Source organism: Crocodylus siamensis, chromosome 8 (assembly GCF_052110815.1).
Source record: "Crocodylus siamensis isolate JL-2025a chromosome 8, ASM5211081v1, whole genome shotgun sequence".
Classification (NCBI taxonomy): Eukaryota; Metazoa; Chordata; order Crocodylia; family Crocodylidae; genus Crocodylus; species Crocodylus siamensis.
Window position 1 is genome coordinate 74,442,552 of NC_143402.1, and position 15,673 is coordinate 74,458,224.

Genomic DNA, 15,673 nt, shown 5'->3' on the forward strand with positions numbered 1-15,673 from the left:
CAGGTCCCAGGAGATACAGTAGGAAAAGTTTTGCAGGAATGTAGGCAAGTCTGTTGCTATTCCCCATGGACCCTTTGGTTTTACACTTTAAATCTTAATCCTCCCCATTGCCCTTTTCTAAGCCCTTCTCAGCTTTTCGCTGGGCACATCTACACGAGACACTATGTCGTTGTAGCGATGAGCTACATAGCCATAGCTCATTGCTGTGGTGACATAGTGTCAGCGCGCATGAACTGTGACACTGATGCTACTGCATAGTACCGTGGGGGAAAAAAATGTGCAGCATCAGGACTGCACAGTAATGCCAGTTACTGCACAGTCATTTAGTACTTGCTTAAGTACCAGGATTGAGGCCCTATTGTGCTCAGTTCTGTGCAGACAAGCCCTACCCCAAAGAGTTTACAATACGAATGGACAAGACAGTGGGTGCATCTACATGTGCACCACACTGACAATATGCTGCAGGGGTGAAACCCTGGGATCCCACCCCCCCCGGGGTGTGGGCTGCCTGGGTGGTACATAGCTTCTGGCCTTCACTCCCTCATCGGGCAATGCATGGCCCCTCTCCACGCAGGCAGCACCAGCCGCTTGAGGCCTTCCCTAGGCTCTACCCAACGGTGCAGTTGTGAGAGAGGCAGCCACAGGAGCCCTCAGGCCACCAGCTGGATGGTCCTTCTTTACAGGAATGTCACATGAGGAATGTGCAGCAAGGATTGCAATAGCTGGTTCAGGCTCTTCTGTTTTCAGCTGAACCGTTCAACAGAGTGATCTTCGGTCATCAGTGATTATAGCTTACTGACTAATTTTAAATGGCTCTTGTGCAGTTTGAAGGCTATATCGGTGTCAAATTATGAACTGCGCTAGTTGGGTTAATGTCTGTTAAGCTTCAACCTCCCATTTGACTCTAATTTTGACTGTGGCTCAAAGCATTCATTTTTGTAGGAGGAACTTGACACTGAATGGACAGGCTATTTTTGGGAAACTGTGACAGGGCCATCAAGGGCCAGCAGCATTGAATGGCTGTAGAAACAATGACTCTGTCACCAGCAAGCTCATTGAATTGAAGGGAGTTGATACCCAGAAGCCAGCTGGGGAGTTGGAAATGTTGAAGCCTAGGAAGTTCCCAGTGGCACTGGAAAGGCCAGAAAAGTGTCAGACGCTGTTTAAAAAGAAAGCTCTCGAAGCCAGATGGGCTTTTGCCTTGACAGGAGCAAGAACACCAAGCCAAATGGGCAAGAAGGGCTGCCTGGCTCGATGGACTCAGGCCCACCCCAGCATTCAGGGGCAAAGGGCCATAGGACAGCTGACAGGGTTGTGTTACATGGAAGAGCTTTCTATCTTTCACATGCCTGGTTCTCTTAAAAATAGGAAAGTGTGTGTATGTAAGAGTCCTTTGCTGAGCCCATACTTTATTGCCATGTTCTCTCTAAAAAAAAGTTAACTGAGAAGCCAGAGATCCTGCAGCCAATTGGGCTCTGGGTGAATGCAGCTAATCCAGTAAGAAGCTTGGCCGGAGGTTCAGGGTTGGCTAGGCTGTGGGGTCCCACTGCCCAAAAAAGGTGTCAGGACTTAAGGGTCTGCTGGAGGATACAGAGTCATAGGAAATGAGGGTTGTAAGGGACCTCAGGGGGTCACATCTAGTCCAACCCCTGCTCAAAGCAGGACCAGCCCCAACTGCATCATCCCAGCCAAAGCTTTGTCTAGCCGGGTCTTAAAAACCTTCAAGGATGGAGCTTCCACCACCTCGCTGGGTCACCTGTTCCCATGTTTTACTACCCTCCTAGCGAGAAAATTCCTCCTAATATCTAACTTAAGCATCCCTTGCTCCAACTTGAGACTGTTGCTCCTTGTCCTGTCACCTGCCACCACTGAGGACAGTCCAGCTCCATCCTCTTTTGAACTCTGCTTCAGGTACTTGAAGGCTACAATTAAAACCCTGCCTCAGTCTTCTTGTCTCTAGACTAAATAAGTCCAGGTCCTTCAGCCTGTCCTCATAAGTCATGTGCCCAGCCCCCGGTCAATATGCAGCAGAGAGACCAGATCTAGGAAGTTCTCGGTCACTACCCAGACCCAGGGGGTTTATAACTGTGAGATTCAGTGGTTGGGAACCACCACAAGAGACAACAATCTGTTTAAAGATATACAGGAACTGGCTATGACAGATACTAAAGATGTAACTAAGGACCTGACTTTTCTATTCTGACTGCTACCTGTAAGCAAGCCGGCAAGTTCGTGTTCATTATAACGCATGAAACTAACCCAGATGCCTGATTCGTTTCTGCTGTCAGCATCCCAGGAGAAATGGTAATTTTTTTATAAAATGTGCAGGCAGTGCACCCCTGCAGCAAACTACCCATGGATATGAACCACAGGACTTAGCTCTTAGCACCTTATCCCATGACTGGCAATAATTGGGCAAAAAAAAAAAAAGAACATAACAGGTAAACTGTTTTTGACATGCAATGGGAATTAGCTACAGTAACATCACTGCTGGAAGGCCTGAATTCACCAATGCTGACAGCATTTTTGTGTAGGAACAATGTGCTTGTACACTTCTCAAGGAATGGTCCATAAGTATAAAAAAATTCAGAGACAAAGCAAGAGCTACTGCCAGACCTACAGTAACTGATTATAGGGCCTTATCCATACCCTACTAGAGCCAGTGGAAAGATCCCAATTCATAGATTCATAGATTCATAGATTCATAGATGCTAGGGTCGGAAGGGACCTCAATAGATCATCGAGTCCGACCCCCTGCATAAGCAGGAAAGAGTGCTGGGCCTACATTACCCCAGCTAGATACACATCCAACCTTCTCTTGAATGATGCAGTGTGTTTTGGAGCACGCTCTTAGTTAGACCTTGAATGTCTATAGGGTGCATAGATGTAGTCTCTGTGTGAGAGCTGGTGGAAAGGAGTCCACAGAAGCTGCTATTTCATCTTGTTGTTTTAAATGTGCTTTCCCCAACAGCCCTGCTTTAATCTCATTGTGATCCTGTTGTGCATCCTTGTAGAAGTGTCTCATGTTGACACTAATAGCACTGACACCATCTGACTTAAATATCATCTCTGATCAACATTGACCTTACAGTTAAAAACTCAACTCTTCTGGATACGAATAATATGTCAATCCTTGAAGCTACTAATCCTTATAAACAGATGGCTTAGACTTTGCTTGGGACAGAGCACCCACATATGGGTCTAAGTAAGCTTAGTACCAGTCATTCTCCGCTGGATGAAACTTCAGCTTCTTTCAACTGAATGCATGCCTGTTTAGATAATCTTTTCACTTGTTTAGATTTGCTTCTATTGTATTTGCTTTCTTTAATGAATTGTGCCTCTTTCCACACTTTCCAAGTAATCAAACTTTTGCATAACCTGTATGCATATCTATGCATATCCTGGGATTTCCAGGACTCGCTACTTATTTCCATACAGTTGCTTTGCTGTGGAGTGATGGACAATGGCTTAAAAATCTATGGCAATATATACATGCTAGTGAGGGTTGACTTTGGAGCCTCCTCCCAAGACCAAACCAAACAACCATCTACAATGAAAATCCCTAGAAGCAATTTAGCCCAAGCTGTGATCTCTGCTGAGCTTCCGGCTCTAAGCCTGAGTCCGCCTGCTCCTCACCTGCCCTCTACAATCTGCCAGCAGCAGGCCCATAACTCCTTATTCCTGACTTCTGGCCCTTGCAGCCCTATTTCCTGCCTCCATGGCCAGCAATTGAGAGCAAGCCGAGACAAAGAGAAACAAGTTGGACTTCCAGAAGGGCTTTGCTTGAGGAGCAAGTGGCACAGTGGATGGCTGTGGGGCAGCCTGTAGTGTAAGAATAAATGAGGAGGTGAAGGGTAACCTCACTATTATTGTGGATACGCCCTAAAGAACTGATCTGGCCTTGGGAACGACAGCGCACTGTGCCTTCGTCTCCCTGCCTTTTAAACAGGAACAGTTTTCCTTCACCGAGAGGAGGGGTAAATGGGACGGGAGGTTAAATTCATGTTTGCACCTACAATTCTGCAAGAGGTTTAGACAGAAGGTACTACTTAAGTTTAAAGAGTTTAAATGATCCTTTATTCTTATCGCATGAAGCCCAGTCTGACATTACCAATACCCTGACTAGCTGCTTTTGTCATCTAGTGGAGCTACTTTCTCTGACTCCTTATTGCTCTATTCATTTCTCTGACAAATAACTTTGAGTTTATCTGGTGTCCAGAATTGCTCCCAGGAGCACTATATTCTTTCACTAGGACAAGTTGTTCTGGTTCGGATTTGACTGCAAATCCATAATGTGGTGGAGTCTGAATGTCCTGGATGGTCTCCATGTTTGCTTCATTTATTGAGCTTGTTGACGTGAGCTGGGCCAGCTAGGAGAAGGTGTGCGTCTGGAGGGTACAGGCTTGTCATGTTGAAAAACAGACCCAATCAGCAGACAGAGAACAAAGTCTAAGGGTCCTGCTTCTAGCATGGATCCTGCCACGTGTTCCAGAGAGAATAAGGCCTCTCTCCCTGTATTCCTGGAGGAGGAATGTGTCATAGCCCTCCTATATTTGGGGGTGAGAAAGAAAGACAGGATCCCACATGGGTCTGTACCACAATTTCTGTTCCTCACTGTTAATTGCTAGGGAAGTCTCTGCTGTGTCCAGTGGCAATCTCCAACCCAGAAGCTGTTGAATCTCTCTCCCTCACACCACATGGCTACTTGGGGCATGGTACCGTGGGGTAAAGGAGAGCAGGGGTGGCTAGGAACCCGAGCTCAACCCCTTCCTACTGGGACACTGCCAATTTATAACTCACCGACATTCATAACTTACAACACACCACGCTTTGCATAGAAAAGGAAAACTCCAATACATACATAAAGCTATCCCTAGCCAGGCATATTTTCAGGTGGTTTGGGGTGGTGGGGAGGGATTCCTCCTAAGAAGTGATGAGCCATACATAGTTTGCTGTCAGCAGAGATTGGTGGTTTCCTCTCTGCTTCTTCCTGACAGACTTAAGCCTCTGCTCTCTGCGAAGAAGGATTTCACCCAGATGCATAGGATAGGTGGGTGTGCACTGAACAGGAAAATTAATCAGCAAGTTCTTTTGGGTCAGTGCGTGCCATATTGTACCTCCAAACATCCTCCCATCATTAGTAAGCACAGACGTAATGAGTTATCTTACTAACAAGCAGTAGTTTTAATCTACAGATAAAATGTCCATCTTAAGGGAGACAAAATTATGTTCAGTATGAATTCAAAATGAGCCAAGTTACACAATGGAGTAAGCCCTTCTTTCTTAGTAAGAGCCAGGAACAAATACATAGCTGCTTAAGTTTAAGGATAAAACTTTTCTTTAGTCCTTAAGTGGCTTAGGAACTCAAGTCCCACCAATGCTAGTTAAGACTCTTACCCTTCAGTGGGCACATCTACACATGCATTCATGTGCTGTAATTATGGCGCATTAAGTTTAGCACCTGTAATAACATGATTAGCGCTACTGTGCAGTAGCGCCGGTGCACATCTTTTACGTGATGCTAATGTGCAATGGATTAATTCTACTGCACATTGGCACATTAAACCCATGTCTTTCAAGACTTACTAATGTGAATTATAAAAAAAATGAAAATAAACTAACGGTATTAATTCCATCTCATGATTTTTTTTTTGGGTATCATAATACACCATGTACTTGTGCAGACAGTACCCTACTGATATACACACACACACACACACACATGTACATGTACATACAGATATATACATACACATTAATTAATTCTTTGGTAGGTTGGTATATTATTTGTCTGTCTTTTCTCACAATGCTGAAGTAGAAGATGAAGTTACAAGGTCCAAGGCATGGACTGTGCCAGGTAGGGATTCATGTGGTTCAGTGAGTATATTCAACTGCTTCTGTAGTGCTCCAAGGAATTGGAGAAACAAGCACATGTACATTTACCCATCTCCTGGCCACCCCTCTGGACAGATGCATGTTAGATGATGGCAGATGAAAAAGGGCTCTCAGGGAAGATGCTTGTTTTTTCCCTCTGCAAGATTTCCAATCCCAGAATGTTTTGAGGACCAAAACCTTGCTCCTGGGAATGGTCTCACTGGGTGCGTCTACACGAGACACTGACTGTTCAGTACTGAACAATACTGCACAGTAACATGTCACAGCATGGACAGTGCTAATACGCTACTGTGCAGTATTACGAGGCTACTGCACAGTAGTGTCATCTAAATGGCATTTGTTAGCGCTACTGTGTAGTAACTCCTGTTACTGCGCATTTATTTAGTACTTGCCAATACAAGAACTAAATTAAAGCGCAGTAATAACCGAGCAGTAGCATCTTGTGTAGACACACCCGCTGAAGTCAAAAGAACTATAGGCACAAGAGATGCAAGGAGGATTTCCAGCTGAGTTTTCCCAGTTCAAAGCAGCCCTCAAGCTGAACAATCTGGCTTTGGGACGACCACCAGTGGTCCTCAGCTAGTGCAGTGGCTCCTTTGCCCAGTCCTGCTACTTGCTTAAGGAGCATGAGAACAGAATATAACCAAGGCTGTGTTCTGCCCAGAACATCCTTCACTACCAGACTGGGTCCTTGGAGGAATTGGCTGATGATTACATTTACATGGAGAATTACTTCAGCACTTCCTTTTGGAGCTACTGTGAGGACCCCCTGTTGGTGGTAGCCCAAGATGTGGACCTATCATTTTCCTACCTTGTCAGAGCACAACAGACAGGGAACATGACTCTACTGGATTTGACTTTTATGTAAATCGCAACACAACAGTATGAAGTAGCCCCACCTCAAAAATAACAGCACAGTTGTCTCCAAAATTAGTCCAAGCATACGTTATTTGTGAATTCAAAAGGAAAGCATGGAAACAAAAGGCATGGCAGTAGAACAATGCTAACTCCTCCAGTAGGGCTTTCTTCTGAGGGTTAAATTATCACCCCTTGTTACCTTCAGAAAAAGGCATTGAGTGAGAAGATCCAGCTTTTAGCACTGGAGAAAATAACTGGTACCGTCAGGGGCTGCAAGAGCCAATGGTTTAACTGAACCCAATGGAATTTCCATCAGCTAAGGTGATGCCTTCCTCCCCCCATGCTACTCTGTCGCCTCCTTCATGAGGAAGGTGGGACACATCACCCTCCCCCACAAGTCCAGAAAAGCCACCATCCCCTGCCGCCCGCCCTTGCCATGCAGGGGGTTGCGATGAATGGTTGGGAGGGTGCCTGCACTGCAAAGAAAACCAGAGCTTCAGACAGAGTGAACAAGCTTGCTGTTGCTTGTCAGAAAATAATACAATTGTTTTTGAGTTCGAAAGTGGACTGTGCTAGGTTTAATTTGTGCCTGGAAAAGAAAAAAAAACCCCAACAACTAAGAAAGATGCTAAAAATGTCAACCTGAAGAGGTTGTGAAGCAAGATTTGTCTGGTAATATCATATATTGGACCGAGTATAGAATTGGGAGAAGTATTAGACAAGCTTTCAGGCACAAAATGTTCTTCCTCAGGTCTGTGAAAGAAGTAAATATAGCCTGAGCTAAATACTAGGGAGACAAGATTGGTAATGCTTACACAATGTTGAACAACCAGTCAAGAGTCCTCTGTATTCAGGAAGATCTCTCCAGCTTTCTGTCTTACCAGCTCCAAGTGGATTTTAATAACCACTATTTGCAGAAGTGAAGACAGACCCTGTCTCAGTTTACTTGCTCGAACTTCAACATATGATCTAACATTTTTTAGTATACTTCATTTAACAACCAGGTTGGGTGTTTTTCAAGCAGCCTCACTCAAATTCGTATCATCTTCTCCAGGTTAGCTGCAGTGAAAATTGTTTTTAACCCCCTTCCTTTTCTGGGCACAATACATTTTGATATTTGCTGCATGTCAGCGTGCATCGTGTTCACAGATCAAGACTGCATCATGTGGTGAATCACAGTGTTGTCATTATTGGTTCTTACACCAGTGACGAAGAGAAACTCAGGTTTTTCTCTCTCTATGGTAGGCAGTCTTTCAGGAATATAAACCAATGTCAATGCATCCTATCCACACAGGTGTAGGAAGGATGGATTGCCTTCGGAAGTGGCAGAACTGAGATTCCCAACTAGGGGACAAGGCTACTGTAGCTCCATTGACTTCCACAGAGCTGGAGTGATTAACCCACGTTAAGAAAGTGCTTATGGCTCCTAAGCAAACCTAGTTACAATTGCAAATTGTTTTGTTAGCAGAGGGTTCCCTACATCAATCATTTGACAAACTCTTTATTTTCTTCTGAAAATTTTATGAGTATAGAGAGTTGAAGCCAACCAGATTGGGATATAGAAATGAGAGAGAGAATGAACTTCTTAAAGGGTTTAAAATTCAGAGGATAAATTTCTAAAACTGGCATTTTTATATGGGTAATTCACTTATGGTAGCGAGGCCAACCTTTTAGGCAGCTGTGCTACAAATTTGCCCCTATACCGCCCCCAAGTGCCACTCTGGTCCCCTTCCCCTGCCTGATCTGCTGTCCTGTGCTCCCTGTCTGACATTCTGCTCTACTTTCTGCTCCCTGCCCTATTTGCCACTGTGCTTCCTGTGAAATCCCCTGCCCCCCCAACTTCAGGGGCATGCCACGCAGGGTAGGGACAAAAGTTCCACATAAACTGGTTGAAGTGATCTGGAACTGGTTTAAACTTGTAACAGAACATAAGTTCAGTGCACCTAAACCAGTTTAAAAATGGCTGAAATCAGTTTGAAATAAACCTGGCTGAGTTATCAGACTTAACTGATTTGGGTCAAATGGGTTTATGGAACTCCTGTCCCAGACCCTTTCCTGGTTTAAGTTAAATCAGAGTCCCCCAGCATCCCAGCATGCTTTTCAGCCCTGGGCAGTGAGTCAGGCTCCCCCACTCCCTGCAACCAGGTCACATCCCCCCTCCCTGCGGCTGTCTGGCTGCTCCTTGGAGGGACTCAGCCCAGGGCGCGTGCTGCTGCCTGCAATGGGGGGATTAACACCCCCCTCCCCTCGGGCTACTGACATCTGGCCCTCGCAGCCACGGGTGCATGAGCAGAGCCTGTCAGTGCTTGTGCCATCGCCCCCCCCGGGGGGATTTAACCCCCAGTTCCTCACCTGCTAAGGGGGTCTGGCCCTGCCCCTGCCTCAAACCAGCAAGTGAGCAGGGGTGGGGGGATGGGGACCCCTGACAGTGGCTGCTTCCCCCCTTTCTCTCCAGGCATACCCGGGTTGGGGTCCCTGCAGGCCAGCGTTGGGGTCCATTTAAACCCCTTCCCAGTCACATTCAGGCCTGGCCACCCCCCTTCCCTCAGCTTCATTGCCGTCCACAGAGGGGTCGGTCTAGCGCTCCCCGGCTTCCGGCCGGAGCCACTGCAGACACGTGCCTGCATTTCATGAGTCAAAAGTGGATGTCTGTCCACTTGCAAATTGGTTCAATCTACACAGGTTAGAGTAACCTGCAAAAAGACTGAATCACTTCAGGCTCCAGCTTTTTGAATATCACAGAGGTCACTCATGCCTCTTGCGTGGCACCTGTCCCATAGGTCAGCTACCCCTGCCCTAGGGGATAGTTCACAATAATGTGGTTTCAGTTCCCTCTCGAAGTCTCACCCTTCCCACCCCCAGCATGACAGGACAAGCCTGGGGACCTGGAGACCCTTCAGTGCTCTGACCTTGTCTGAGCTAGGACCAGAAGGATGTTGCTCGAATGCATTAATAACCCCTATGGGAGAAGTCCAGGGTAGATCAGACCATGCTGCTTTTTACAAGCATTAAGATTGGAGTAGAAGCCTGGGATTCAAGTTAAACAGATTTGCATGCGTTCGTCTGTTCTGCTCACACATTAAAAAGAAAAAATCATATTACTCTAACTATACCAGCAAGGGGAGAGTGGGATAATCCTCCTAGTATGGAGGCTATTATACCGTATGAAAGGGCTTAGTTTGCTCATATGCAGCAAAAGAAATTAAATATAATGGTCTGGGGAGGGGTGCTCAACCCCGGCTAGTGAGCCAGATCCAGCCCAGCCCCACGTCATCTAACCCACAGGGGAGCCCCGCAGCTGTGGCCTGCATGCAGGATTGGGTGCACAGGGCCAGGCCCCGGGGCCCCAATCCTGACACGCGGTGCAGGGCTGCTGGGCCCGATCCTGGCACGTCTCGTCTAATCCGGCCTATAGACTGACCCCCTGTGGGGCCAAAGGGTCAAGCAGCACAGATCTAGGGCATTTTTACACCAGTATAAAACTGTATCCCCAGTAAAAATGTCGCCCCAAAACACCCCTTAACTAACACAAATTTGCCAAAACAAAGGCATTCGCTCTAAAGCGCTTTCCGCACGTCTGACGGCTCGGGCACAGCGGTGCCTCTCACCTTTAGGCCTCTTAACCGGTCGCGGCTGCTGAGCTTTGCCTTTCTGAGCCTGCTGCACGCGTTTCGGAGCGTCCCAAACTCCGGCTACTATCAATTCCCTTAAAAGCGGCGGGAAGCAAGTGACGAAGTTACCTCAGGGCGCGGCGGCGGGCGTATCGAACAGCAGGTGGAGCGGGGCTGCATGCAACCCCCCCGGTCGGTTCCGTCTCCCACGAAGACCTTGCAGACTTCCAGGATTTGACACCGGGCGAAGGGCGAGCGCGTGGCGCTCCCCTGTCCCCGTCCCCCGCGCCCGGCTGCGTGGGGCGCGGGAGCCTGCGGGGCGCGGCGCTGGCCAGGGCTGGAGAGGAGCCCCGCGCCCAGCCCAGCCCAGCCCTGCGTCCTGCCCGCAGGCTCCCGCTGCACGGCGAGCGGCCCCGGCCCCGCCAGCCCTTACCTCGGCGCGGCGCGGCGGCTGCGGCTTCCCGGCGCGGCGCGGCGCAGGCGAGGGGCGGGGAAGGGGAAGGGGGCGCGGGAGTCGCGCTTTATGCGACCTGCTCGGCGAGGGAAGGCGGCGGCCAGCCCGCCTCGCCCGCCGCCCCCGCCCCGCAACGCGGGGCCTCGCCGGGAGGCGGTGGCAGAGCCCGCGGCCAGCGCGGCGGGTCCTTGAGCCGCGACCCAGAGAGAGAACCCGCCCCGCCACGAGCCGGGTTGGGGAGCATTAACAACCCCGGGGGCAGAGTTATGGAGTGCTAACAACCCCAGGAGCAGTCTTGGGGAGTCTTAACAACCGTAGTAGCGGCGTTGGGGAGTATTAACAACCCCAGTGGCAGAATTATGGAGTGCTAAAAACCCCAGGAGCAGAGTTGGGGAGTATTAACAACCCCAGGAGCAGTCTTGGGGAGTCTTAACAACCGTAGTAGCAGTGTTGGGGGGTATTAACAAACCCCAGTGGCAGAATTATGGAGTGCTAAAAACCCCAGGAGCAGAGTTGGGGAGTATTAACAACCCCAGGAGCAGTCTTGGGGGGTCTTAACAACCGTAGTAGCGGTGTTGGGGGGTATTAACAACCCTAGTGGCAGAATTATGGAGCGTTAAAAACCCCAGGAGCAGAGTTGGGGAGTATTAACAACCCCAGGAGCAGTCTTGGGGAGTCTTAACAGCCCTAGTAGCAGTGTTGGGGGGTATTAACAAACCCCAGTGGCAGAATTATGGTGCTAAAAACCCCAGGAGCAGAGTTGGGCAGTATTAACAACCCCAGGAGCAGTGTTGGGGTGTATTAAAAAAACCCCAGTAGCAGCTATGGAGCATTAACAACCCCAGGAGCAGTCTTGGGGAGTATTAACAACCGTAGTAGCGGTGTTGGGGAGTATTAACAACCCCAGTGGTAGAATTATGGAGTGTTAAAAACCCCAGGACCAGAGTTGGGGAGTATTAACAACCCCAGGAGCAGTCTTGGGGTGTATTAAAAAAACCCCAGTAGCAGCTATGGAGCATTAACAACCCCAGGAGCAGTCCTGGGGAGTATTAACAACCGTAGTAGCGGTGTTGGGGGGTATTAACAACCCCAGTGGTAGAATTATGGAGTGTTAAAAACCCCAGGACCAGAGTTGGGGAGTATTAACAACCCCAGGAGCAGTCTTGGGGTGTATTAAAACCCCCAGTAGCAGCTATGGAGCATTAAAAACCCCAGTGGCAGTGTTGGGGAGTATTAACAACCCCAGGAGCAATCTTGGGGAGTGTTAACAACCCCAGGGGCAGAATTATGGAGTGTTAAAAACCCCAGTAGCAGTGTTGGGGAGTGTTAACAACCCCAGTAGTGGTGCTGGGGAGTATTAAAAACCCCAGTAGCGGTGTTGGGGAGCATGAATGCCGCATGCCCCCTGAGGCTGGGGGCCATAGCGAGCTCCAGCAGGCGGTGGAGGCTCTGTTGGTGGCGGGAGCGCGGTGGTGGTAGGCAGGGCACTCTTGCAGGCAGCTGCAGCACTGTCAGCTGCGGAGGGGTGGCAAGTCCTGATCAGCAGGTAGTGACCACCCGCAGACGCTGCTGGCAGCATCGACAGCGGCCTGCAGTGATCACAGATCTCCCGCAGATGCCGCCAACGGTGTCAGCGGTGAGAGCGTGGCGGGGTGGTGAGTAGTGACTGCCCACAGACGCTGCTGGCAGTGTCAGTGGAACTTTTTCACAGGGGGTGTACTGCCATGTGCACCCCCTACACGTTGCCGATGTTAGAGACTATTAAAAACCCCAGTAGCAGTGTTGGGGAGTATTAAAAATGCAGTAACAGTGTTACAGAGTATTAGGCTACCATCCAGTTTGTGAGCTGGACACGAGGTCTGGCTAAAACACAGGACTTGCGCGCGCAGCAGTCTGGCTTCAGCAACCATTATGAGCTTAGGGAGGAACCTGGTGGATCAGGTGTGATTTGTATTGATAGACCTAAACTCAGCACTGGTTCCTTGAAAGGACTCTGTACCTAAATACTGCAAGTTTACATGTTTCTGTTTCAGCTGCATTGGCAGCAGGATGCCAGGTGTTTTCAAGGACCAGTATCAAACAGTACTGGCAGATGCAGTGCAGATGAATACAGACCGTCAATGCAAAGCGCTGGTGAGAAGGTACGGAAATAAAAAGGGTAATTTGTTAATTTTTGTGCCAAAGCAAGCGATCATTTAGAATACGGTCTTTTCTTCCCAATAGACATTGCAGCACCACTTTCCCCATTGTACTCTTCATACATGGGGCTGGTGATATTACCAATTTTTGCTGATTTGGCCAAGAGTCTAAGTTTTTAGCCTGAAAAAAAGAGGAACAATTAGCAATCTCTTAGTAATTTTAAACAGTATGATTTAAAGGGAATTAAACACTGGGGTGTTCAGCTGGTGTTAGTTGGCATTGGTTCTGCTGAAGTCAGTGTATCGATGCTGATTGACACTAGTGGTTATGCTTTTCTTTGCTTTATATCTGTAATAAAAGGTGATGTGTGTTAGCACTGATTTGTTCATACAGTTACAGGGCTCCATTTAACCTATTACAGCCCTGTGGTCAGATCCTGCAAGGCAGAAACCTGCTTCCCTACGGACTCTGAACTGACAGCTTACGTGCATAAAACTACAGGAAGTCCTTGACTTACAACATTTCCAGTTACAACGTTTCGCATTTACAGTGTTCATAAACTGACACCCCGTTCAACTTTCTGACATCAGTTTCGACTTTACAACGCTTGATCTGACGCAGCGCCATGATGGTGAACGTTCTCTGGTTCGCTTATCTCCCTGGAGAACTTCTGTCCTAACTTCCTTGGATGCTTTCTTTAAGAAAGTAGATGAGACTCCAGAAAAACCCGCAGCCAAGACTCCTAAGAAGACAACAGCCAAAAGCCTTTCAAAAAGTCCAGCAAAGTCACCTCAAAGTAGTCCTTCCAAATCAATATGATTGCTATTGACAATATAAATACATTAATGTCGCTATATTACTCATCTATAATTGATTAAGTACAAAATTCTGGGGTATTTTTGGTGGAAAAAAAATTGGGAAAAATTTAGGAACCAATCCCCCATTTATAACATTCTTTCTTATGGGAAAATTGGTTCCAAGTTACAACATTTCAACTTAAGATGCAGTTTGCAGGAACCAATCGTGTTGTAAGTCCGAGGACTGCCCGTATTCAGGTATTTCATAGATTTCATAGGCATTTGGGCTGGAAGGGACCTTGGAAGATCATCGAGTCCAGCCCCCTGCCCCAGGGGCAGGAAGTCAGCTGGGGTCATAGGATCCCAGCAAGATAAGCATCCAAATTTCTCTTGAAGGTGTTCAATGTAGGTGCGTGAACCACCTCCGATGGCAGGCTGTTCCAGACCTTGGGGGCTCGGACAATAAAGAAATTCTTCCTTATGTCTAGCCTGAAACAGTCTTGCAGTAGCTTATGACGGTTTGACCTCATCATCCCTTGGGGCGCTCTGGTGAAAAGACATTCCCCCAGAAAGTGGTGGCCACTCCAATAAACTTATAGGTGGCCATCAGATCACCCCTGAGCCTGCACTTTTCCAGTCGTCATAAGATCTGTTTTCCTGACCTCTGATCATGCGCGTGGCTCTTCTCTGGACTCTCTCAAGCTTCTCCACATCCTTTTTGAATTGCGGAGCCCAAAACAGGACGCAGTACTCCAGCTGTGGCTTTACCAAGGCCGAGTACAAGGGGACAATGATGTCCTGGGATTTGCTTGAGATGCATCTATGGATGCAAGCCAGCGTTTTGCTTGCTTTACTAGCTGCAGCGTCGCATTGCAGGCTCGTGTTCGTCAGTCTATTTCTTCTGTAGTGCTAGCCATCATAGCACTGCTGAGCCTATAAGGATGCTGCAGGTTTTTCCTCCCCAGATGGAGAATCTTGCATTTTTCAGTGTTAAACACCATCAGGTTCTCTTCTGCCCATTTGCTGAGCCTCTCCAGGTCAGCCTGGATCACCCTCCTGCCCTCAGGTGTGGATGCTTTGCCCCAAAGTTTGGTGTTGTCGGCGAACTTGGCCAGTCTGCTCCCGACTCCAATGTCCACATCATTAATAAAGATGTTGCACAATATGGGTCCAAGGACAGAGCCTTGGGGGACCCCACTGGTCATAGGGCACCACGACAATTGACCACCACCCTCTGGGTCTGACCATGGAGCCAATTCCCCAGCCAGCGGATTGTGGTGGACCCAAGGCCACAGTTGGCTACTTTCGCCAAGAGGTGATCATGGGATACCAGATGGAAGGCTTTTATGAAGTCAAGATATATGACATCAATCTCTTCTCCCTTGTCCAAGTGATAAGTCACTTGGTCATAAAAGGAAATAAGATTGGTCAAGCAAGACCTACCCACAACAAATCCGTGCTGGCTGTCCCTCATGATGTTGGTGTCGGCCAGTCCATTAAGGATGGCCTCTTTAATAAACTTTTCTAAGAGCTTCCCCAGGATACAAGTCAGGTTGATGGGCCTGTAGTTTGCTGGATCCACTTTCCTCCCTTTCCTGAAGATAGGCACCACACTGGCCTTCTTCCAGTCTTCGGGCACTTCACCGGAGCGCCAGGAGTTCTCGAAGACCCGTGCCAGGGGCTGGGCTATGACGCTCGCCAGCTCCTTGAGTACCCTGGGGTGCAGACTGTCAGGGCCGGCTGACTTGAAGGTGTCCAGCCTCGCAAGGTGTTCCTTCACGAGGTCAGCATTGATGGAGGGCAGGGGATCATCCTCACCCGGGCCTCCCTGTCCCGTAGTGTGCATGGGCGTCCTATGGGACTGATGAAAGACCGATGCAAAGTACCCATTTAATAGGTTGGCTTTTTCCAATGTTGCT

The 15,673-nt window shown here is 48.4% G+C and overlaps 1 protein-coding gene across 2 annotated transcripts in view; it reads right to left on the reverse strand.

The window, feature by feature from the left end:
- CACNG5 (calcium voltage-gated channel auxiliary subunit gamma 5) overlaps window positions 1-10,921 on the reverse strand; it is a 33,589-nt gene extending 22,668 nt beyond the window's left edge. The window contains exon 1 of one of the 2 annotated variants that reach the window (XM_090059993.1): window positions 10,798-10,921. The gene's annotated coding sequence lies outside the window, so the exon portion shown is untranslated. Of the gene's footprint in view, window positions 1-10,493; window positions 10,778-10,797 lie in introns of those variants that run through there. The other variant, XM_090059992.1, reaches the window with a different exon arrangement.
- Between the last annotated feature and the right edge of the window lie 4,752 nt (window positions 10,922-15,673).